General features: G+C 47.2%; 1 long non-coding RNA gene across 1 annotated transcript; it reads left to right on the top strand.

The window, feature by feature from the left end:
• Positions 1–24,548, top strand: LOC122466374. Its single transcript, XR_006291808.1, has 2 exons — positions 1–536; positions 22,483–24,548. It is a non-coding gene; the product is annotated as an uncharacterized LOC122466374 (long non-coding RNA).

Raw genomic sequence — 24,548 nt, 5'->3', positions numbered from 1 at the left:
CCGGAAGCACCCTCCTTCCCTGCATGCAATGCTGCTGAATAGTCTCTGCATGACTGGGCACTTCAGCTAAGCTGTCCCAACAGGAGCAGGGACAGAGAGTGGTGGCACAAAGGGGATGGCAGCCCACGTGTCTGCCCACCTGCACTCACTGCCAGGGATTATTCATTTCATTCACCGTTTTGGATTTGCTGCAGTGATTCCACTAAAGTCAATGGTGGAGGGAGGGGGGAGAGAGATGGGTTTGTGCATCTTGCCTTCTAGGAAGTAACCTATAAAGAAGATGTGCTATGTACGTCCTAATGCTTTTGACAGCTAACTGAGCAGAAGATCCTATGATCTATACCTTATGCCATGTGTGTATGTGTGTACGCTTACCCCTGGGGGTACACAGGGGTCTTCCAGGGGAGTACATCAACTCATCTAGATATTTACCTAGTTTTATAACAGGCTACATAAAACGCACTAGCGAAGTCAGCATGAACTAAAATTTCATACAATGACTTGTTTATACTGCTCTATGCACTATACACTGAAATGTAAGTACAATATTTATATTCCAGTTGATTTTTTTTATAATTATATGGTAAAAATGAGAAAGTCAGCAATTTCTCAGTACTAGTGCATTGTGACACTTTTGTTTTTTATGTCTGATTTTGTAAGCAGGTAGTTTTTAAGTGGGGTAAAACTTGGGGGGACGCAAGACAAATCAGCCTGCTGAAAGGGGTACGGTAGGCTGGAAAAGTAGAGCCACTGCTTTAGCTGACAGCTGTAATGTCTGGATTCACTACAAGTGTTGGTGTGTTTGTGGAAAAGAATGAAAGTTAGGTACGTGGGGCCAAATTCACCCTTGGGGTAACTGCACAGTGGTGCTAGTTTCATAACTGCTCACCCAGATCTCCGTACTGTGAGCCTGGTCCAAAGGCCACTGAGATTGATGGCATCCTTCAATGAGCTTTGGCTCAGACGCTATGTCAGCGGAGATCAAAGCCTGAAATATCAAGAGAGAGATGCCAGCAAACCAGCACAGGATAGGGCACCTCTCCGTCTCAGCTCCCAGCCTCCATATTTCCAATGAGAGCCCAGCCAGGTCATAGCTGCCTTTTCATTTTTTTCCAGAAACGGCTATAAAAGGAGAATGGCTGAGAGCAGCCTTCTGGAGCCCAGAACAAAGGCTGTCTGCTGCTCCAACCAGGCCGTGCACCCCAGTGATAAAGTCGGGATTGCACTTATTTTCACTTCCCATTTATTTATAATACTGTAACACTTAAATAGCATTTCTTCCCCTGCCAGCTGTGTGTCCTTAGAAACATTTTACAGCACCCCCCTTCTCCTCACCCCTGAATTCCTAACGTAATGGAACTTGAAATAAACAGCTTTCCTCAATATGCACCCAGAAGGCTGCTGGGTTCTTTCTGCTCTCCAAACACTCTGGGTCACTTTCAGAACAGCCTCTGAACTTGAGTATTTTGCATGTGTTCCCATAGGGCTGAGCTGCACCCACATGAGTGCAATGCAAAAGATATGGCCCTGATTCATCACTGTGTTATACCAGCTCCATGGTGATGTAACCTAGCCAGGGGAGTAATGCAGTGGTGACTCAGTCCCATACCTGCCCAGCTGGTGGTCTGATCTGCAAATCCAAATGTGGGGTTTGCAAACAGGTGTTGTGGGCTTTTAAAAATTTGCATGCACAAGTTCAGGTCGTCTTTTAAAATATGGTTGTTTGCAGTAGGCCCTACATAACACTGGGTAATATTTTTAAATTGTTTCCTCATGACAGAGTGTGTACATTTAGAGGCCAGTGGCCATTAGTGTAGCAACTTTAAAATGGGAATATTATAGGGTGCAGAGGTCTTATTTGTTTTCTGGAAAGCAGAGAGCTAACTCTCTACTTGGTCTCACAAAGATGTAGAGCATGGGCTGGAGAGTGAAGGCTCAATTAGTCTGTCAGTATAATGAAATGTTCCTTCAGTAATTGTGTGCTGTACAGAGTTCCAAACAGGATGTAGTCACTGGCAAACAAGGGAGACAAAGCTGGGACTCAGGCTATGTGGAACCATGTGTAAGCAGTGTCAGGGTGAGCTCCACCCTGACATCTGGTGGTGAGGTGTGGCAAGTTGTGGAAAAGAACTTCAGGGGCCAATCTCATTTGCATAGGCACACCCACCCCGCCTAGAATGAGGCCATAGCTGCCCAAATGGTCACTTTGGCTGCTGCGGGATCCCCAGTGTCTCTGTTATTGGGGCAGGAAGAATAAATTGTTATTACCCTGATTATGGGAACTGTGCTTGGAACTGTACTTGGCCTTTTGTTATGATGGAGGGACTCACCATCAACTAAGTAGCACTCGCTAGGCAAGGGTCATGGGTTCCAATTCTCTGTGAATTGAGAGAGGTTGGGGACAAGTATTAATACTTAGTGGCATGGGCCCCTTGGTGAGGGCCTTACATGCTAATTGCACTGTCTCCTCTCTTCACTGTAGAATATCAGAGCTAATTTTGATTTCATTAGGAATCTAGTTACACGCTGCTGAGCTCACTTTGGGTGAATGGCGCACCAGCACTGAGGCTCCTCTACTACAAGCTGAATTCACTAAAGAGTTGAACTGACTAAGAGCTGAAATCACTGAGCGTTGTGTTAAGTAGTGGGGGAGCCTGAAGATCTATTGCGCAGAAGTTTGCGGGATGGCTGGAGTGCCTCGTGGACAGGCTGGTAGAGCAGTTCATGGGACGGCGGGAGCTGCTGGTGGGACGCGGAGCAGTTCGTGGGACAGCGGGAGCTGCTTGTGGGCCGCGGAGTGGAGGGGAGCTGAGCGAAGCAGTTCGTGGGGCGGCTGGTGGAGCGGAGCGGAGCGAAGGCCTATGGAGCTGTGGGGCGGTCAGCTTCAGATCATGTAAGGTGCCTTTTACCCCCGCCCCCATCTCCACCCAGGTTGGGAGGTAAAGCTCTGCAGATAAACTTTTGAACTCTGGGGCTGCCCTGACCAGGGACAGAGACTTTTGGGTCATTGGACTTTTGGGACTTTGGGTGATTTGGGGTTGCTGGACTCAAGAACCAAAGGGAAAGGACACGCCCCAATTTGCTTGGGGTGGGTTTTTTTGCTCATGGGTTGTGTTATGAATCCTGTTGGTGGTGTTTCCCCAACATAATGCCACATTGTTTCTCTCTGTTATTAAAAGGCTTTTTGCTACACTCAGATTAGGTGCTTGCGAGAGGGGAAGTATTGCCTCTGGGAGGTGCCCAGCGGGGGTGGTATATATATTTGTCCCAGGTCACTGGGTGGGGGCTCGAGCCGGTTTGCATTGTGTTATTGGAATGGATCCCCTAGATATTGAACCCGGCCCTTGTTGCTGCCAACTCTGACGGGCAGAAGGGTTACACATGTTTTGTTTGTATCTGTAGCTGTCTTCTTTAATAAATGTCTCCTGTTTAAAATGAACTGTGTTTACATATCACATAACAGTAAGTGGGCATGATCCTGCTAGGGGCTGAGCAATTGATGAGGGTTGAGGGAACTTTACAGGGTCAGGCACAGAGGAAATATAGGAATGTCCCGCAGACACCTACTTAGTAATTTCAGCGGGTGAAGGCAGGACTTCCGCCAGCTACGGGACTGGGTTGTACCCTAGCTGGGAAGTGTTTTTCTTCATTGCCCATTACTATTAAATCACTTCTGTTTGCTTTTGGAAAACACCAGCCTAGCCCTCAAGAATAAAGCCCTAAGGAAGAGGCCTTTCTAACTGAGCTGGAACATAATTTTATTACGTTGCTGCTGACTCACTGCGTTCCCTCTATTAATTTACATGGTGGAGTTCTGAGCCTAAATTACCTGACAGTGTTTCTTGAAATAGCTGGGAAGTCACAATTTGACTGAAACTTAAACAAGTAAAAGTGAGATGCATTTCACAGCACTAAGAGACTGTTAGCAAATTGAAATTAACTTGAAAGCCTAACAGGCAAACTACAGCCAGTAAACATTTGATATGTCATGTCTTGGGTGATGTCCCCTGATATTTAGCACAACAGCTGAAGTCCAGCTAGCAGAAGTCAGAGTGGAATCTTGGCTAAATAATCCTGCCTTTCATTGGTTATGGCAGCAGGTGATAATCCTGGGTTAAGAAGCAGGCAGCAGCTTCCCAAGGAGATTAAAGATAGTAATCAACTCTCTCCTATACAACGTGGATGGGCACATGTACAGGTGGCCTTGGCCATAGGAAACAGAGTCTAACTGTGTGACATAATTAGACCAAGGCGAACAAGAACTGCGCAATGTGATAAGTGGGGAATTCTTTTCTCACATATGTAGTGACCTACATTGCTACTTCCCCTTCATAGCTATGTGGTATTGCTTGTCATTAAGCTATCCATCTCTTTAAAAACATCTAATCTCATAACAGAAACTTATTTATTATTTGAATTACAGCTACAGCTAGAGGCTCCAACCAAAATCAGAGTCCTACTATACAAGGTGCTGTGTAAACAACTAGTAAGACTAAATAGAAAAAGACACAGGGTGGAAGAAAAGGAGTATTATTATTCCTCTTGTATGGATAGAAGAACCGAGGCACAGAGAAACTAAGGCCCAAATCCTCAAAGGTATTTAGACTCCTCACTTTTATTGATTGCTGTAGAAGTGAGGAGCACTAAATACCCTTTGACCCATATCCTCAGGAGTATGTCTATAGTGCAATATAAACTCAGGGTTAGTAGAACTCCACTTAGCAGACCTTGGGTTTGTTAACCTGAGTTTGAGCCCCTACACTCATTTGTAACATCAGTTTAGGAATTGTTGAACCCTGCATCCCAATCTGGGGCTTCAGTATCTACACTGCATTATGTGGGCCTGAGTCCAACCAACCAGATTTCCTAGCGCCCTCCCAAAATGTGGCTACTGTAGTTCTTTGTCCATGATGCAGTGTGAGCAAACTTGACCGTCCAGAGGACAAAGAAAGTCGGCCTGTGGGATTGTGGTATACTTGTGGAGGACTCCCAGAGCATGAGTCTAGTGGGGCTGGGCCACCACTGCAAAGCAATATGGCTTGAACACTGGGTCCTGGTTTGACTCAGATTAGCACAATTTGTGTGTAGACAGAAGGGGGGTTAGGTTTAAGCCTAAGTTTGAACCTTGGGCTTACACTATAGTGTAGACATACCCTAAGGCAGTGGTTCTCAACTAGGGGTTTGCTTACCGCTGGGGTTACGCAGAGGTCTTCCAGCTCATTTAGATATTTGCCTAGTTTTACAACAGGCTACTAAAAAGCACTAGCGAAGTCAGTACAAACTAAAATTTCATACAATGACTTGGTTATGCTGCTCTAGACTATAGACTGAAACTTAAGTTCAATATTTATATTCCAATCATTTTATTTTATAATTCTATGGTAAAAATGAGAAAGTCAGCAATTTTTCAGTAATAGCGTGCTGTGACACTTTTGTATTTTTATGTCTGATTTTGAACGCAAGTAGTTTTTAAGTGAGGTGACACTTGGGGGTACGCAAGACAAATCAGACTCCTGAAAGGGGTACAGTAGTCTAGAAAAATTGAGAGCCAATGCCCTAGGGGTCCCAGATCCCGGGCTCCAGCCTGAGCCCGAACATCTGCATTGCAGTTTTATAGCCCTGCAGCCTGAGCCCCGCAAGCCTGAGTCAGCTGACTCTGGCTAGCCATGGGTGTTTTATTGCAGTACAGACACACTCTCAGTGACTTGCCCAGGGTCACATGGGGGGAAGGGGGGCGGCTGTGGCAGAGCCAGGAGTTGAATTCAGATCTGCTGAGCCCCAAACCAGTGTGATGACCATCCTTTCTCTCCAACTCCTGGGAATGCTGTAATTATGTCACCTGTTCAGGGCTGCCTGACATGGCAATAAATTACTTGGCAGATGTATATTATCTCCTAGCCAAGGACCTGAAAGGGTTAGTGGAAAATCATGTTGCTAGATGCCCATTTGAGCCGCTCCCTTTTTCTTTGGTTCCTGTATGTGACTGAATCGTATTAACAATAGCTCCAGAGGCAGCTGTCCCTGAAAAATATAGTTTTCCATCTGAGGATTTGGAGCCAAATCCATAAAACATTTCTGCCAATGAAATATGCCTGGAACCTGTGCCCTGAAATGCACCTTCTCTTCCAGAATGTCACGTTGTAAGCCCCTGAGTCACAGGGGACTAATTTATTTCCTTATAATTGCATTCCTCTGGGCCATGCAGCCTCCAAAGAAGCCTCCACATCTGTGTAACTGCGTCCCTAGCAAGTACAGTAACACAGGTGTGACACGGGAGGGCTGCTAAGAGACCAGGATTTATTTCTGCCATGTACACCTTGTACATGGTAGATTGCAAGGCTACTACAAGAGGGTCAGGTTTCTGTATCAGATATGGACTGACTACAAAGTTTCCTCCTCCAAGAGATACACCAGATATGCTCACTATAAGATTCTTTAATGCTCTGACAGGCATGCCTGAGGTTAGCCTAAATAAAGTATGTTACACACAGCATCATCTAGTGGCTGAACAGCACAATGCAGATTAATATTCCATGACAGGTTCCTGACCCAGTCACATAGCTGGGGGCAGGATTAACAAGAATGCCACATAACAGGTCGCATTATCCACTGTTTTTGTCTTTGTTTTTGAAAATCAAATGCAAAGGAAACAATACCTGCTAAACAATACAATCGCAAACTACCCAGCCAATTAATGAAACCTGGGGAATGCTAGAGGTCATGGTAGACCATGGGATCTCAGCTTGGGGGTCACAACTACTCTGCCTCCCTATACTTCTAAGTGGGAGAAGGACCCGGGTAGATCGGAGGGAGGCACTAGGGATCCTGACAGGAAACAGGGATCCACAATAGGGATGAGGTGAAGAACCACTGCGGTAGATGAAGATGATTGAAACCCCCTGACGGATGAGAGTATTCTGTCTCTTACTGGACATCTCTCAATAGCTACACACTCTCAACCTTTCTGCTCTAGGAGTTCCTTCTGCACAGGCCTCTTTAGCCTCGATTTGCTCCTGGAGCCTGTCTTTGCTGCTTCTGGTTTTTTCACAGTGGCTTGGTGGGCATGTATTACTTTAGTCAGCACAGGAAGATGCTCAATACCATGCTGGAGGCTCTACAGCTGCAGAGAGCCAGTGTCCTGCTTTGTTTGTTTAGATGCCTTCTCATCCTCCTCGGGAGTGGCTTGTGTCTTTTGAACTTGGGGCACAGAGGTATGGTAGCCAATATTATATACTTTCCACAATGCTTTGTATTATGCTAAGCTTTATTGTGGAAATTTACTAGAAGTGAAACTTGCATAATCTTGTTCTTTGTATGTGTAGAATCTGTCAGCAACAAGACGTATGTTCTGCTGAGGCTTGCCAACTATGAACTAGGTATGGATAGATGCAGCGTGTTAGGGATCGTTAGTACAGGTGTCTTTGTGCCCTGCAAAATATGTATGAAACCTGTGGCAGAGCTCCGACCTTGTCCCCATGGGTCCCGTGCTTCCAGGTGGTTTATGCTAGCTTCAGAGGCTCACTGCAACCCTCCACGTAGCCGTTCTCTCTCTCTCTAGGGCCAGGGATACAGTCTACTGAGCCCTTTTCATCATAAGCCAGCAATGGAGGTTGGTGAGAGAATTCCCAGAGTCTCTGCTGCTCCTACGGCCTCATGCCAAAACAGTTTAGCCTCCTGTCCTGACAGGGCCTGTTTTCCCCTCCCAGGAGGTGTTTTTGTAGTGGTGAGTTGGGGGGAACCCAGGCTCACCCTCTACTCCGGGTTCCAGCCCAGGGACCTTCAGCCACACTTCCTCTCCTCTGGCTCCTCTCTGCCTGACTGGAGTGAGCCCTTTTATATTATCAGAGGGGCCTTAATTAGGGTCAGGTGGTCACATTAGCTTAATGGCCTCACCTGATTCTTTGCAGGTTAGTTGGAGTCGGGTACGCCGACGACGTGCTCCTCGTGGTCCAGGACCTGGGCGACTTGGCACGGGTGGAGGCTTGCCAGGCCATCTATTCGGCAGCCTCCTCCGCTCGGGTCAACTGGGTCAAGAGCTCTGGCTTGGTGGTCAGGGACGGCTGGCAGGCGAGCTCCCTCCCACCCGCGCTTCAGGCCATCCGGTGGAGCGCGGGTCCGCTGCTCTATCTTGGCATTTACCTTTCTGCCACGCATCCCTCTCCGCCGGAGAACTGGCACAGTTTAGAGGGCAGGGTGATAGAGCGGCTCCGGAAATGCTCTGGTGCCTCTTCCTTCGAGGGAGAGCACTGGTGCTTAATCAACTAGTCCTGTCCATGCTCTGGTACGGCTCAACACCCTGGTCCCGGCCCCGGGTTTCCTGGCCAACCTCCTGACATCGATTCTGGAGTTCTTTTGGTCAGGACTGCACTGGGTCCCTGCAGGGGTTCTCCATCTACCCCTGGAGGAGGGAGGGCAGGGCCTGAAGTGTCTGCACACTCAGGTCCATGTCTTCCGCCTCCAGGCCCTGCAGAGGCTCCTTTATGGTGCAGGTAGTCCAGTGTGGAGCATACTGGCGCACGCCTTCCTGCGCCGCTTCCAAGGGCTCCGATACGACCGGCAGCTCCTTTATCTCCATCCGAGAGGTCTTCCGCAAGGCCTCTCTGGGCTGCCAGTCTTCTACCAGGACCTCCTCTGGACCTGGAAACTGCTTTCAACAACCAGGTCCGTGGCGGCCACCGAGGGGGCAGATCTCCTCGCGGAGCCCCTGCTACACGACCCACAGCTTCGCGTGCAGGTGGCGGAGTCCCCCTGGGTGCACCAGAGGTTGGTCCCGGCAGAAATCACAAGAGTCGGAGACCTCCTGGACTACGACCGGGGAGACTGGCTGGATCCCCTGATGCTCGCTCAGCGTATGGGAGTCTCCAGACCTCGTACTCCCCGGCGCATACTTCAGGAGCTGAGGCCCACTTTGCCGCCCGCTGCTCGGGTTTACCTTGACCGGGTCCTGCACGAGGGTGCGCCCCGCCCAACCTCCACCCCAGGCCCGCCGGACCTTTTCATTGGGCCCCTGCCCCGTGGACCCAACCGACCCACCCACCCCTTCACCGTGAGGCGGCTGCATGAGCTGCAGCCGGTCTGCTTCCAGACTGCGCCAAGGAAACATCTATACACGCTCGTGCTCCATACCCTTCACGCCCTCACCCTCGTGTCCCGCCCCGATACAAAATGGTGGGACCTCCTGTCACCTTTGGAGGGTGAGGAGCCCCGATGTGCCAGCCTATATTCCACCTTGGTCCCGAGGCCCGCTGGGGATGTCAGTTGGCGGCTCCTTCACGGAGCTATGAGCATGGGCGTGTACTTGGTGCGGTTCACCCCTATCCCAGACAACTGCCCCTTTTGCGGTGTGAAGGAAACCCTGGCACACGTATATTTGGAGCGTGCCAGGCTGCAGCCCCTATTCCGGCTCTTCACGAATATTTTATTACGTTTTTGGTTGCACTTTTCCCCTCACCTTCTTATTTATTCACTCCCTATCCGTGGCCCCACAATGTCGCAGGTCCTCCTGGTCAACCTCCTCCTGGCCCTAGCTGAAATGGCCATCTATAAAAGCAGGATGAGGAGGTTGGCCAATGGAGTCTCCTGTGACTGTCAGGCCTATTTCCGATCCTCTGTCCGTTCACATATCCGGGCAGAGTTCCTCTGGGCGGCATCCACTGACTCCCTTGACGCCTTTGAGGAGCAGTGGATGCCATCCGGGATTCTCTGCTCAGTGTCCCCGTCCAGTTCCCTTCGTTTGACCCTTTGACCACACTCCTGTCCCTGTTATTTCATTAGTTGTCCCCCGTAATCATTTGGTGTCCAGGTCCTGTGGATCCCCCTCTTAGGCTGGGGGCTGGGGGGGGGGAGGGGGAGATCCTTTAGCAGTGGGCGGGCTTCACCCTCCCACTTCCCGGATCCCAGTAGGGCTACTCTGCTGTACCCAACTGGCCTGGATCGATCACAAACCAAATAAGAAAAAAGAGGGTGTAAGGTCTATGGAGTTTGTGGAATCTTCTACTGGTTGTAAACAAGGGGAATATGATCAGAATTGACGTCCTATTTTGGAACACACTGAAGAAGTAACGCTGCAAGACTGTTCTCCAGCTTGCTAATGTATTAACCTTTCTGTACCATGTGGATTTATCTTTGATTAATAAACTGATTGAGCCTGGTTATTTGACAGCTTATCAATAAATAATAAAAGCCTACAATAGTTAGCTGTGACCTATGAACTTGGAGTGCATAGTACAGTCATTACTTTGGCAGACTGCCAGCCATTTCTTGTTTTGACCCTCGCATTCTTTCCCATGTACAGTGTGGGTGATTGTCAGGAATTCTTGTCCTATTAATTCTTTTGTTCCACTTTCCTGGCATATAGCTCTCTTGTAACTACTTCAAGGGTAATGTTTGTAGCTCATGAAGCTTGTTAGATATTGGCACTAAAGTTTTTATCCTTCTGCACCATTGAGTCTCTGAACTGCTGATCCTCATAAAGTATTTTGTGGTACATGGTGAAATACTACAGATGCCAGCTATGGACCTGTGACTATGCCAGGACATTTTAGCTAGTTCTTTGCTATTTGCACTTTTTTTTTTTTTTTGCCAGGGGCTTGGTGTGGTATGCTTGAACTGATATATCAAAAATAATTCCCAAAATGAGCCACTCATGAATTATGGGCTGTCACAGGCTGGCTGGCCCTTTGAGGCAAGCAGGGCTCAGCCGTGCCTATGACCTACCAGCTAGCCCCCATTGGCAACTCAGTGACAATTAATGACTCCAGCTGCAGGGAATAAAGAAGGACTACAGTACCTAAAACAGAGCTGGGAAGTCAGCCTGGGGAGTGAGAGAGAGAGCCAGTAGAGGTGGCGGGAGCATACTGCAGGTGTTACCCAACAGTTTGGGGGTGGCTGTGGCTGCAGAGCTGAGCCACAGCAATACCACTAACTCCTATGGTGAGCTCCCGGAATAAGGGGCTAGGTGTCCAGGGAGACAGTCCTGGTGCTAGTGTTCTGGAAGGGGAATGAGGACTAGACGAGACTCCCAGGGAGCAGAGTAGCTCCTGTGGAGGAGCCCTGAGGTAGGTCTCCATGCTCTTCATAGTCCCTAAATGAGGTTGCCAGAGTCCTGTGGAAGGGAGGTAGTGGGGGAATCCTGCTGGGGAGGAGGTAAGACAAAAGAGAACCTCTGCATCAGCCAGGAAGCAGAGGACTTCAGTGGAGGCCAAAGGGAGTAGAAGAACTATAAGTCTGGGCACTTGTTTTGGACTTTCAGTTGGATCCTTTTATTACCCCACAAGGGAAGTGAACTTTTAGGTAACTTGTCCAGAGGGCCAGGCCCCCGAAAAAGACAAGCCATTGCCTGACTGAAGAAGTGATCACCAGGGGGGCACAGAGATGAGAATCTCTGACAACATTGTACCCTGGCACAAGTGGGCACGACTTGAGGTGAGGCCTGCGCCATTACATGGGCCATTGTCTGTTTTCTGCTCATCTGAAATCCGATAGAGAACAATCTGTATTTACAGTGTATTATGACACGGTCACGTAATACGTTGTGCAACAGCTCAGGTTTTAGACGAACTCTGGAATCCAGAATCACATATGGTATTAGTAGTTCACATGCATTGTTTCCTATATTCACTGCAGATGTCACACTTGAGTACTTTATCAGTGATGGAGGCAATTATGTCTGGCCAAAATTGGAGGCAAGACTTTTATTTGGCCTATAAAAGTCATCAACAAAGGGGATGGGGAGATGTGGTGTGTACCCATTTTTGCACCTTATGGATGGATAAAGAAGGCCTGGAGCAATTTGCTTGCTTGTTAAGTTTATTTCTGCCCTTTTAGAATATCTCTGTTCTCATTCTTCTCTTTTAATTGTTGGAGGACAAAAGAAACAAAAAACTTTGTATTAAACTTGACTTGGGTGAAGATAAAAGAGTGTAATACCGCATTAGCAGACACCTGAGCCATCTGAGTTGCTGTCCTTGAACCTGTGCTCCCATCAAATGCAATTTTGTGAGACATATCTTTCACTGAAATAGTATCACAGATGGACTCTGTTGGCATTGAAATGTGACTAGCTAAGGTCACTAGTTTGAGTGACAAAAGTTGGCCTTCTTGTGTCCAGACAGCAGCTGAAATGCGTTCGGGAGTGTCCTAAAAAAAAAGGAGCTGAAGAAAACATGTGGGAAAAGTCATGGGAGTAAAAGGAAAGAAAGGGAGCCCTGTTCGCACTGCTTGCTTTGTATCCCTTAACAGCCCTCAGAACAGTAATAGGAGGCAATTCTCTTTCTGCTATAACAAAGGCTTCTAACTGCTCACGTAAAATGTGCAACAGGGCTATTCCAGGTAACCCATTGCCACTGGAGACTGAACCCTTTCTGGTTCTTCAATGCTCTTTATAAAATGTGGATGCCAGAAGTGCATACAGTATTATACTATTGGTCTCACCAATGCTGTATACAGAAGTAAAACTGCTTCTCTGCACAATACTCCCCTGTTTAGACAGCCAAGCATCGCATTAGTTCTTTTTGCCACAATATCTCATTGGATGTTTGTCTACTAGGACTCCCAAATCCTTTTCAGAGTCGCTGCTTTCCAGGATCCAGTCTTCCATTCTGTAGACATGACCTGTACTCCTTGTTCCCAGATGTGTGACCTTGTATTTGGCTGAGTTTAAAAAAACGCATTTTGTTTGAATGGGCCCAGCTTACCAAATGATCCAGATCACTCTGGAGAACTACTTTGTTCTCCTCATTATTTATCACTCTGCCTATCTTGGAAGAATTTTTGCAGGACATGAGTAGCCTGGCACACTAGGACTAACCTTAGGTGTAGAGCTGGCCATAAGGAGGGGCAGGGGAGTCCACAGACAATTTCAACTCTCGGACAAAAAAAATCAAAACCCAAAGATTTTTGGCTGAAAATCAAAATTTTGAGTTCAGAAATGTCACTGTGGTGCCTCATGTGACTTGTAGTTCAACTGCTTCATATACCCTTGTTCTGCTCTGAGGCAGACTACATCTTCCATGTTATGCTGCGATGGGTCTGCATTATGGGAGTCCCTGATTGCAGTGCATCATGCCAGATGTAGTCCAGCTGGGATTTCCATAAGGGAAAATGGGGGGCATGAGGCCCCCTCACCTACAACTCCCATGAGGCACCACAGCATTTCCCAAATTTGTTTTAGTTTTTGAATGTTTGGTTTATCACATTTGTTAGGAACAGAACAAAAAACTGAGACCATTCCTGCCCCCACACACTGCAAATGGAAGGAAGTAAAAAAACCAACAACAACACAACACCCAAGGTCACTGCCAATCTGACCTGAGGGAAAATTACTTCCTGATGCCATATATTGTAATTAGTTAAACTCTGAGCAAGAAGCAGCCAGCCAAGCATCTGAGAGAGAAAATGCTTGGTGCCACCTTAGAGCCCTGGCCCTTCCTGGCCAACGTCCTACCCCCAGCTATAGCTATCCCTAATGCTTCAGAGGAAGGAGAAAAAAAATTTTAAAAAAACCCTCCCAGAATACACTGGAGGAAAAAGGGAATTGTTATATTGGCCTGTGTAGGCTTAAAGCAACGTGGGTAAAAAGCTCTACCTTGCCACATGGCTACAATAATATGAAATAGAAAACTCTGGAAAAGTAGTGGCAACTATCTACATGCAGCCAAATCTCAAGGACCATTGTTACTGTAAATGAGAAGGGAAGGTATGTGTGCTGCTTTATTGCCACGGAGTGGTGAGATTAGTTGAGATGTGGTGGGATAAAAATGGTTGTAAAAACTGTACACCTGGGACCTCTGGGATCTTAAAGCATGAGACTCTATTGCCAGAGCTAAAAGACTCATTAGCTGAGGCTCATCAATGTCTATCTGTGGTCTAGCTATCACTAGAGGGTGACAGAGTGCCACAGTGAGTGGGTGGCTATACAAACAAAAAATAAGCTTTGGTGGTGGACTGGATGATGAAGAAGGAAATTATAATGGGTAATGTAGCTGTTTTTACTTCTAAGCCACCTGATCAAACCCAGCCCCTGTCAAAAGTGACAGCTGTTCAACGGCCTATGGGGCTGTCTGCGTGAGCTCAACAGGAATTTTTACAGAATACAGTCATGAGACTGGAACTGTGGATTAGTGTGGGACAAGCCCTTCATTTCAGTTTCCAGATACAACTTGCATAGCTTTGCGTCACCCCACTGTCTGGGATGGGAAGAGAAAGCCAGAGAGAGATGGTAGAAAAGGAGAATAAGTCTTTGTGAACTAACTCTAGCACTCCTGTCAGAAGGCCGAAAACTGAATGGGCTGTGGAGATTGAACTTTCTTCTGACCACTGCAGGTGTTCTCTCCACGTCAGAGTGAAGCTTACTCTCAGGGCTATGGGAGGGGGAAGCTTGTACTAACTGCACCCAGGGAGTCAAACCAGAGAACCATAATTTTGTCTTACCTATTGAACCAGAACTGAACTGAAAAAAAAAATGGGTTACTGGTTAAAATAAAGGTTCAGCATTTTTTAAGTTCAATATTCAAAAAACTACCGTGATCTTATTTTCAGTTATAAAACAAGACAACAAAATAACATGTGATTGCTACCAGAAAGGCCTGCCCCAGTATAATGAGATGAGAATGAGATTAGGAGGCCACCCACAAGAGTGAGGGAGAGGGGACACTTGGGAGCTTGCCTGCACGCCTTGCGAGGCAGCCGGGGAACCCAGAGATCGCTGAACCATCTCTGAGACTCATCCTTGGAGAGAGGAGGTGGAATGCTCCCTGGTCCCAGAAGTGAGCAATAACTCTTCAAGCCCAAAGGAAAAGGTAATGGCTCCCCCATCCTTCTGCCTTTTAGACAGGCCTCCTCCCATCCATCCCCCACTCCTGGGGCAGCTTCTCCCTCTCATTGCACCACATGAGGCAGGGCCCATGACCCAAATTCAAATTTATCCTTTCACTGCAGAGGTCCAATATGACAGAACAAAGATTAAAGGTGTTGTTTTTGTTTGCCTAGATCATAAAAAAATCGTGTTTTTTTTGACAACAGAACACAATAGGGAAAACTCACGTCAAGTTTAAAAAAAGTGGTCAAATCAAAATAATTTACATTTTAAATTTTAACTGTCTTTTTCATTTACTTCCCCTGAGCTTGAAGTTTGATTTGAACCAGTAACCAAACTATTTTTATTATTTTTATTATTTTATTTTTTTGGTGACGAGCTGGAACTGAACCGGAACACACTGAATGCAGCTGCATCTGAATCCAACCAAAATAAGTAAGGGTTCCTCTCCCTGACTGTATCTGCTCTGTGGAAAAACAGACAACGTCACTCTGCAGAGCTGTTACTCACCTTTCACTGACATTAATTTCATCATTTAAAAGGCAGCAGGTCTTTCTGTTCATGCTGTAAACATTAGAGCAGCTGCCTTTCCCCCTTCAATACTTCTACTGTTTGTGTTTTTAAATCTGCAAGTGTGGACAGTCCTCACTTGGAAATATGGCATCTTAGTTAACTAGAGTAGCTTTAAAACATAACTGAATTCAGCCAAAATGCTTTATAAATAAATAAAACCCTCTTTAACATTTTTAAAAAATTTGCCCCAGGCTGAGTTCATGTGTGCCAAGTTTTTGCTCACATCAGATTTTAATATCCAAGTTATAAGCCCTTGGGGTGTGGCAGGGGAGAGGAATGGAGTTTCTAACACAAATGCCAGTAGACATGTGTTTATAGTGGCAGCAGCACTGCAAGGCATGACTGTAATAAACCCCATGTATTAAGATTCTTTTCTAACCAGCAAAGGTCCTTTCATTCTGCAGCCTCTCTAAGGGGCAAGGGGCTGGGCCGGGTGGATTGTGGGGGGCGGGGAAGTGGTTCAATGGAGCTAGTGTGCAACAGGCAAACAATGCAAATTTTATTTGCACATCCAATGAGGCAAATGCCTACACATAAAAAAAGCAGAGAAATGACACAATCAGAAGTCTATAGCACTATTTACATAGTATTCAGTCACCTCCAGCATTGGCCTCCCATAAACTCCAGGTGTTGTTGGCATGGGATCAAGGTCCTCTTTGTAGGAGGGTGGAGGCAGGAAAGATCATATATGAAACTAATGCATGTTATAGCAGTCAGGTGCTGTGGAAAGACTTGCCTGGTGATTTGGAAGGCAGTACGTGAGCTGGATTCCCTCTCGTCACAGCTGCACAAAACCTGCTCCCAGTACAAAGGATGCAGGTTCAAGTTAAAGTATTATTATTTTAAGCAGATTTTAATCCCTTTAGGCCAAAACTGCTTCAGGATATACAGGGCCAGCCCTAGGCAAAGATGTGGTTTGGCAATTTTCCCTGTCTCTGGTTGCTTGTTCCGTGATCTCCTCCCACTAATCCACCTAACTCAGCAACCCACCCATTCTCCAATCTGTATCCTTCCCTATGTCCCTCTTTCAGCTCTGTCCTGTATGGTGGGTGCCTCCAGTTCCCAAATACACCCCAGAATCCTTTGCATCAACTCAGGGGGAGTACTTCAGGGAAAGTAGCAGGGGTTGTGTCAGCCAACACAAAGGAGTCTGGAATGCATCTGAGACGTACAAGAGTCCACCAAATGCCGCAAAGCAGAAAGGGCCACCAACAGCTGTCATTAAATTTTGGCCACATCCCAGGCAAGTAACTTCACTTCTCTGTCCCTCTGTTTACACTCCCACTTTTTGTCTGTGGCCATATCTACACTAGGAAAAAAGGCATGTTTAAAATCCCAGAGTAGACAAGACAAGCTGCAGTTTTAACACATTAAGTGGCTTTCCTCATAGAGTTGACTCTGACTAGCTAACAAGTGTTAAACACCTTTTTTATTAGTGAAGTCTATGTCTCTCTGGTCTTAGATTGTAGCTCATTGGGGCAAGCATTGTCTCTTGCAGTGTGCACACAGAGCATCTACCACAATGGGACCCTAATCCTGGTTGGGGTCTATATGTACTACCATGATATAAGTAATGAAGAACAATAATCCAAACCAGAACTGGAAAATAGGCCTGTTCCAGATTTGGCGCGAACATCGAATGAAAACCTCAGGGACTAGTTCAGATCCAGAGATTCTAATTCAAGCCCCTTCCCTCTGTTCTTTGTTATGAAGTGTGCCAGAGCTAAGCCATCCCTGCATGCACATCACAGCTGGTCAAGGAAGCATGATTGTGTTGCTCTCTAGTGGTTGCAGTCCATAGATGATATGCAATAACGACAACATAAGCCTATTTGTGTCACCAGGCACTAGTACCTCGTAAATACTGTAACTGACCCCACTGCAGGATGTTGCTGTGAGCACTATGCTACACCAGTCCATCAGTGTTGAGTAGCAGAACGGGTGTGCTACAAACTTGGAGACAAGTGCTGTAGGGTCTTGTCCCAAGCTCGCCTGAGCCAGCGGGCACCTGGCAAAGTGAGCTCAGCTAATGTACAGTAGGTCAAATAATATATAATGCAAGGTGGTTCACCTGGGCTGTACTCTGCACAAAATAAATCAAGTCCCTGATTGCCCAAAGCAGAGAGTGCAGTCAGAGCTAAGACTTTGACCTGGCCTGGCTTCTTGGGCTAAGGCAGAGGGAGAATCCATGTGCTCCCCTCTCCTGGCTTCACCCAGAACTGCCATTTGATAGAAGCAGCCAGCCCTTTGTATCTGGCCTGCTGATCCCTGATTGGCCTTTGCCTGCTCCTAGCCCATTTAGCTGCTGGAGGATCAAGTCTCACTGATCCCACTAGCAGCTGACTTGGCTGGGAGGCCTCTCTAGGAGGACCTGGAGGACCAAACTAGCTGTCCTTCTCTTCTTAAAGGACCTCTTCCTAGAGCAGGGTGCGTTGAGGGTTCTTTGGCAAGGGGCAGCAAATGCCTGGCACATCCCGGCACAGATCTCCAAGCACGAGGCTCTCCAGGCTCTAGCCCTCAGTGGGTTTCCATAAACACACTCATGAGGCTGATGGACAACAAAGGCCTGCTTCACTAGTGCTGCCAGAAGCAAACAGTGGAATTACCCTTAGCACAATGGCTTTAATGGTTGGGTAATGAGATGTGACCCCTCCACACCAAGACACCTAACAGCTCCTGCCTACAGGCTGCAGATTGTGTCCTTCTGCTGGCCCCCTGCCAGCAACAGAGTCCAACTTTCAGGCCCTCCAGACCCAGATCATAGACTGTTTACTGCCTGTCTTTCCCTGCTGCGCCAGCTCTAGGGTTGCCAACCCTTCTGGTTTTGCTGGGAGTCTCCTGGAATCGGGCTCTATCTCCCGGAGGCTGCTGATGCCAATCTGGGAGATTTTAGCCCACTTAAAGTCCAGTGGTGCAGAGGGGCTAAGGGAGGCTCCCTGCCTGCCTTGGACCCCGCTACTTCAGGAAGTAGCCAGCACGTCCCTGCAGGGGAAGGAAGGATAGGGAGTCTCTGTGTGCTGCCCTTGCCTGCGAGCACTGCCCCCGCAGTTCCCATTGGCCAGGAACTCGGCCAATGGGAGCTGCAGGGGCGGTGCTTTCAGGCAGGAGCAGTGCATGGAGCCCCCTGCCCCCGCCCCCTCTCGCAGGGACATACTGGCTGCTTCCAGCGGCACGGGGCCAGGGCAGGCAGGGGGCCTGCCTTAGCCCCGCTGCACAGCCGACCGGGAGCCACCTGAGCTAAGCACCGCCTGGCCAGAGCCCTCACCCCCCCCGAACCCCAACCCCAGCCCAGAGCATCCTCCTGCACCCAATCTCCCCCTCAGAGCCCCCACACCCTGCCCCAGCCCTGAGCCTCATCCTGGATCCAGCACCCCAAGCCCCCTCCCACACTCCAACCCCCTGCGCCAGCCCTGAGCCCCCATCCCACACCCAAACTCCCTCCCAGAGCCTGCACCCTGCAGCCCAACACCCTACCCGAGGCTCAGCCCAGAGCCCGCTCCCACACTGTGAACCCCTTGGCTCCAGCACAGAGCTAGCATCCACTCCTGAACCCCAACCCCCTGCCCTACCCAGTGAGAGTGAGTGAGGGTGGGAGGAGGGATGGAGTGAGCAGGGTGGGGCCTCAGAGAAGGGGCAGAGTGTCAGGGAAGGGGCAGGGCAGGAGCGGGGCAAGGATGTTTGAATTTGTGTGATTAGACAGTTGGCAACCCTAGCCAGCTCCCAAGCTACAATCTCCAGTCTGCAGCTCCTGCTCACACACAGCCACTAGCTCCCGCCTGCACCAGCTTCCTCTGACATCTGTTACTACTGCCCCTTCCTGCCCTTTGAAGATTACAGAGCCCTCTGCTGGCTGGATGATGCACTGGTGGTTACCACAATAAAGAGCTAGCAAGCTGATTACAACATGCTAAACTTATACTGGACTGTGTCATGCCATCAGGCTAACATATCTCAGATAATGCACCATTTTAAATATCTTTGCATTACAGTGTAGTCATGGGGGTCCAAACTCTGTTCTGACTTACCTTTGAGTGATTCCAGTGGGTTTGGACAGGCAGAACTTTAGCCAGAATATGCTGTTTTTCATGGTGGTGCCAAAGGAGCATAATGCCAATGAGACATGATTTTGTAAGGCTGGACATAAATGGAGCATTCTGATCAGCTGTCAGGGATGTCATATCCATGTCAATAATGCCTCGTGAATATAGCTCCTAAGACTTTTTTCCCTGTTTATATCAATTTCTTGTCAGCACTGAAATAAAAGACAACATAATGGGCCCGATTCCCTGTTGCTTTGCACCCTGCTGCAGTTGCTTATGCTATTGCGAAGGGGAGGTAACGTGATCTAGTATAATTTTGCACTGATGTTAACAGAGTTGACAACTCCTGCATTTTAATTGAGAGTCTTGCATTTTTTTTACACTTTTTTCTTAAAGTACAGCTGCTGGAAGCATGATATTGCATAAGAATCTCAGCTTTCATTTTAAAAAAAGATCTCATGATTTTAAGCCGACAGTATTGCCAACCCCAAGCTGAGTCCAGCCCCTCCCCCCGCAACAATGAGTGGCTTAAAATCATGATTTAAAAAAAAAACACCACAAATGTTGTTTTCTTTCTATTTCCCTTCTGGTTTTTCAGCTGTCAGGGTGCATTTGCTTCACATTTATGAGCTTTTCTCAGCAATGATGAGGGCTCAAAACTTACTTTTTAAAAAAATAAAAATTGAGATTCTTATGTGCATTGGTTCCAGCATCTGAGGTCCTGAGAAAAATACTAAAAATTGACTCAGTCTTGGCAACTCTCACAATCTCATGATTTTGGGGGGAACAGACTCGTGATTTTTGAACATTTGGCAATGCTGTGAGAATGACTGTATGAGATGCAAGGTAAAAACCTCATACCCAATGCATGTCAAGAGCATCGTGCCAAGGTGAGTTACTGTGTAAGTGCTTGGGGACTGACTCACCCTCTGACCCCTAAAGATGGCCCCTCCATGTCAGGGTTAGGACAGATTGTTAGGGCCGGGAGTGACGGGTTATATCGGCCCATGGTGCCTGGGCTCCAGCAATATTCAGGGCCCATGGGCCCAGCTCCACCAATGTTTGGGGCCAGGTCTCTCCCCCAGCCCCACCTGCTGCCCCCCACGCATCTCCCCCAAGTGTCTCCTGGAACCCACTTGCTGCCCCGGGCGCCTCCCCTGGGCCACAGAGCATCCCTGTCTCAAGCTGGTGTTTGCCCCATGCAGCTCCACACTGCACTCTACTCTGCTGGCTCCTGGCATCAACTGCTGCTGCAGGGTCCTAGTGCCCCCCATCCCTAGTCCCAGGGCAGGCTGACCCTGACCCTGCCCTTCCACCTCGGACCCTTCCCTTTTCCGTTGGGACCCTCCACCAGCACAGGGTTCCTCCCTACGCGCCTGCAGTCACCGCTCCTGCCCCACGCTGGGCAAGGGGCAGCCCCTCCCCCCCCAGTGAGGCTACAGTGAGGGGCAGCAGCAGGGGGGGAGGCACACATGTGATGACAGCCCCCACACCCGGCACCTACCACAGGGGAGGCAAGGGGGCTTTCTGGACCTGAGAGGGGCCCTAGGAGCACGTGCAGTGACAGTGGTGAGAGGTGAGTGTGCTGCCGGGGGGCCCTTCCCCTGGAGCTAGCTGCTGCTGGCAGGGAGTCCTCCTCTCTGGTCCCAGCCCTGGGGCAGCCTGCCTGCACCCCAAACTCCTTTTCCCCTGCCCTGCCCCACCCCAGAGCCAGCACCCCCAGCCAGAGCCCTCACCCCCCCAAACCCTAACCCTCTGCTCCAGCCCTGAGTCCCTCCCACACCCCAACCCCCTCATCCCCAGGCCCAGCCAGAGCCTTCACCCTGCAAGCTGCACCCCAACCCTCTGCCTGAGCACCTCCCACATCCCTCATCACCAGCCCCACCCCAGAGCCCTCTCATTTTTACATTATTAAAAAATATATCTATATAGGCTTACAAGGCAGGTGTGTGTGTGTGTGTGGGGGGGTACTTAGATCTATCCTGGGCACCACCAAAAATTATACAAATGTGCCACCCCTGGTTAGGGCAGCACATGGGAAACCTGCAATACTATGCTTGTGCTGGCCCTGTTCTGTGGATAAATACAATGCTCCACTGCTGGTGCTTTCAAGATAGTGTAATTCCCCAGCAATTTGCTTTCTTGTCAGGTCTTCTTCCTTAATTAAATGGCCCTGAAGAACCAGCACGGATTTTTTTTCTTTTACAATGTGGTATTTATTAGTAAGTTGTGCAGCAGAGCAGATGCTAACATGCAAACTATGCAAAGAGCAAATCTTTTCCTCTAAATGTAAATATTTACAGAAAATATTCAGTGGTATTTAGTATTCTGCAAACATATTGTCAACAGCTTTATCCAGACTCTTCCCTAGTTGCAGCCTAAGAGTTGGCAGAGGCATGTCCTATGTGAAAGGAAGATTACAGAAAGACAGTGGGCTAAACTCATCTTTGGTTTCAATGGGCTTCAGTGGAGTTACACTAGAAGTGATTCTGGCCCAGTTAAACTTTTAATTCTTATTTTGTAATGGGCTGTACTCACCCCATATAATCTGGACATTTGATGGATTATTTTCATGGTTATGGAGAGGGAAGATAGGAACAGCTACCTCAGATCAAACCAGTCGTCTATCTAGTCCAGTACACTACAGGGGGAAAGGAACCACTCAGTCCCAAGAGGCTTTTGGATCCTCCATGTGTAACCATTCCATTTTCAGAGGCCTCTTTTTGTCAGGAAACAAGAACACTGATTTAGATTTTTTTTCAAAGCGGCACATAGGATTTCACCACAATTTCCGTTAAACTTAATGGAAGATGTGTGACTGAGTTCTCTGCACTGCTTTGAAAATAACTTTATTTTGAAAGCAAAGAAGATCAAATCTTCCCTGACCAGGTCACCATCCTTTCTTGAAACAAAAGCACACTGTTTCCTTAACTCAAAACTCTTGTCTTTGGTCACTGCCAAATCCCCAGATAAGTTATAGGCTCAGATTTATATTAGAGCAATTTTTGTTTAAAGCAGCATCCTAAAATAATCTCTTTTTTATCTTTTTTTCAGACCAATTCCCGTGATTGCATGTCTTTACATCCTGTAATCTCTGCTCTCCTGACAATTTGGAATAAATGCAAAACAAATAGAAGGGTGCCACCAGTTTATCCCTGATTTATATTCTAAGAGAGAACCTGTTATTGCCAGCAGGACTTAGCACCCTAACTTTTCACACAAGGCATGTGGACCTGCACAGAATGTTGTAAAGACCTTTGAACACCTTTCAAAATAATGTCCTTCAGGATGCTCAGAGTGTAATATATCAGCATAAATGACAGATAAGGAATGTGAATTACAAGATGAGCTGAGGGACTTTGGTAACCTTACAATGCCTTTATTTGCATGATCATTGGTACTTTTTTCAGTATGTTTGTCACTATATGGATTCTCCCCAGACTTAATTTCTGTGCTTGTGCTGTGTCAAACCTTTTCCCCCTGCTGCTTTCCTCTTCCAGAGAATTGCCTTCCCCCAACCTCTACGGCTCTGCTCAGCAGCTCTGGATTATTTACCCTACTACTCTGCATGGTGCTGCCAGATCATCTATCTCACTGCTCCACACAGGTTGCTGGGTTCATTTATCTTTCAGCTGTCTCTCCTACTTTTCTTGAACCCTGACCTCCCGAAATGGTAGGGAGATCTTTGTAGTTGTCACTAGTGCATGTAACGATACACTTAGGTAATACATTTAGTCATGATTTAAAATATGTATAACATTGACCAGGCTAGCATTTTCTCCTGCTTAAAAAAAAAAAAAAAAAATTGCCTGTTATAAAATTCTAGGCGGAGTGTGTGAATGATCTCAGATTCAGTGCTACCACTGGCAAGATTAATGGAAACACCAATCAATGTATGATTTGAGATAGCTAGAGCTAATTGCATTCTCCTTCTTGACATGTTTAATGTCATCATGGCTGTACATAGCATATCATAATGTGGACTGTACGAAGCACTTGAAGCGGTCTGCTGAATTCACAAAATTCTTCTCTGGGCCATCTGGAAATGCCTGAAGGGAATGGAACTTATAGAAAATGTGTTTGACCTAAAATGGGCATATGTGGCTTAACTGAAGCCTTGTGTATTCTGCTAGTCCATGGAATCTGCCTCTTGCTGCAGAGGTTTGATCAGAACATAAGTTTTCATTAAGTAAAAAATTATGCTCCTAGACTTTATGGTTGTAAAGGAAACCATGACCAGAGTGTAACCCAATGCAGTGTTATCTTCCTGAGTCTGCAGATATCCTGAAAAGCTCCCTTTATCGCAATGAGTTAAATTCTGAAAGCCAAAGATAATTTAAATGTCAGCATTTAACTGTGTCACTGCTGATCTTTTAGCAGAAACACCAGCTAATGTGCTTACTGCACAAAGCCAAAATGCCTTCCATGCCACTTCAGGGCATGAACGCTTCAAATGTCCCTAATAACCAGCCATCAGATGCAGTTATACATGGTTATATAAATCTTTGGTATGTCAAAAATGGAAAATATGGAGATCAACATAACACAGGGTCTACTGTACCAATTGTATTATTAATTTTTAATTCAGTAACAGTTTCCTTTTAAAATTTTAAATGAAGGTGGTGCCACAGACATTCCTGCTGCAGATTCCAGGGACCCTGGTACAAAATGTAGGCCCAAATTGCTGCAGAGTACACAGTTCTTCAGCTTCACCACCACCTACAAGATTGATGGAATGAGAACCTGTTGCACTGTGTATATTCCTAGTGGTTTACCTAGCAATTTGTACACACACTACCCGACCTATTGCCCCCTTTCTCAATATTTCCTAATCTCCTGTGACATTCACTTAAAATTGTTCTTGCATTTTATATTAGTATTAGACTGGGATCTCAGGAAGCAGTACCTTGAGGAGATGGTGGCCATTGGAGTGAATAAGCTTTAATAGGTCTTACTGTTCAGAGAAATTCAAAAACACAAGAAGAAATGAAATACATTCGTATGACTACATCTACTTGTCTCCAAAGTGTATCCTAAACTGGACTCTAAGAGCTATATATTGTGTAGTATGCAATGCACACTTTGGGTGCCTTATACATAATAAAAACATCACTAGTGAC

This window comes from Chelonia mydas, chromosome 6 (assembly GCF_015237465.2).
Source record: "Chelonia mydas isolate rCheMyd1 chromosome 6, rCheMyd1.pri.v2, whole genome shotgun sequence".
Classification (NCBI taxonomy): Eukaryota; Metazoa; Chordata; order Testudines; family Cheloniidae; genus Chelonia; species Chelonia mydas.
The sequence above is the reverse complement of the archived record's forward strand: the minus strand, read 5'-3'. Positions and strand labels throughout refer to the sequence as shown.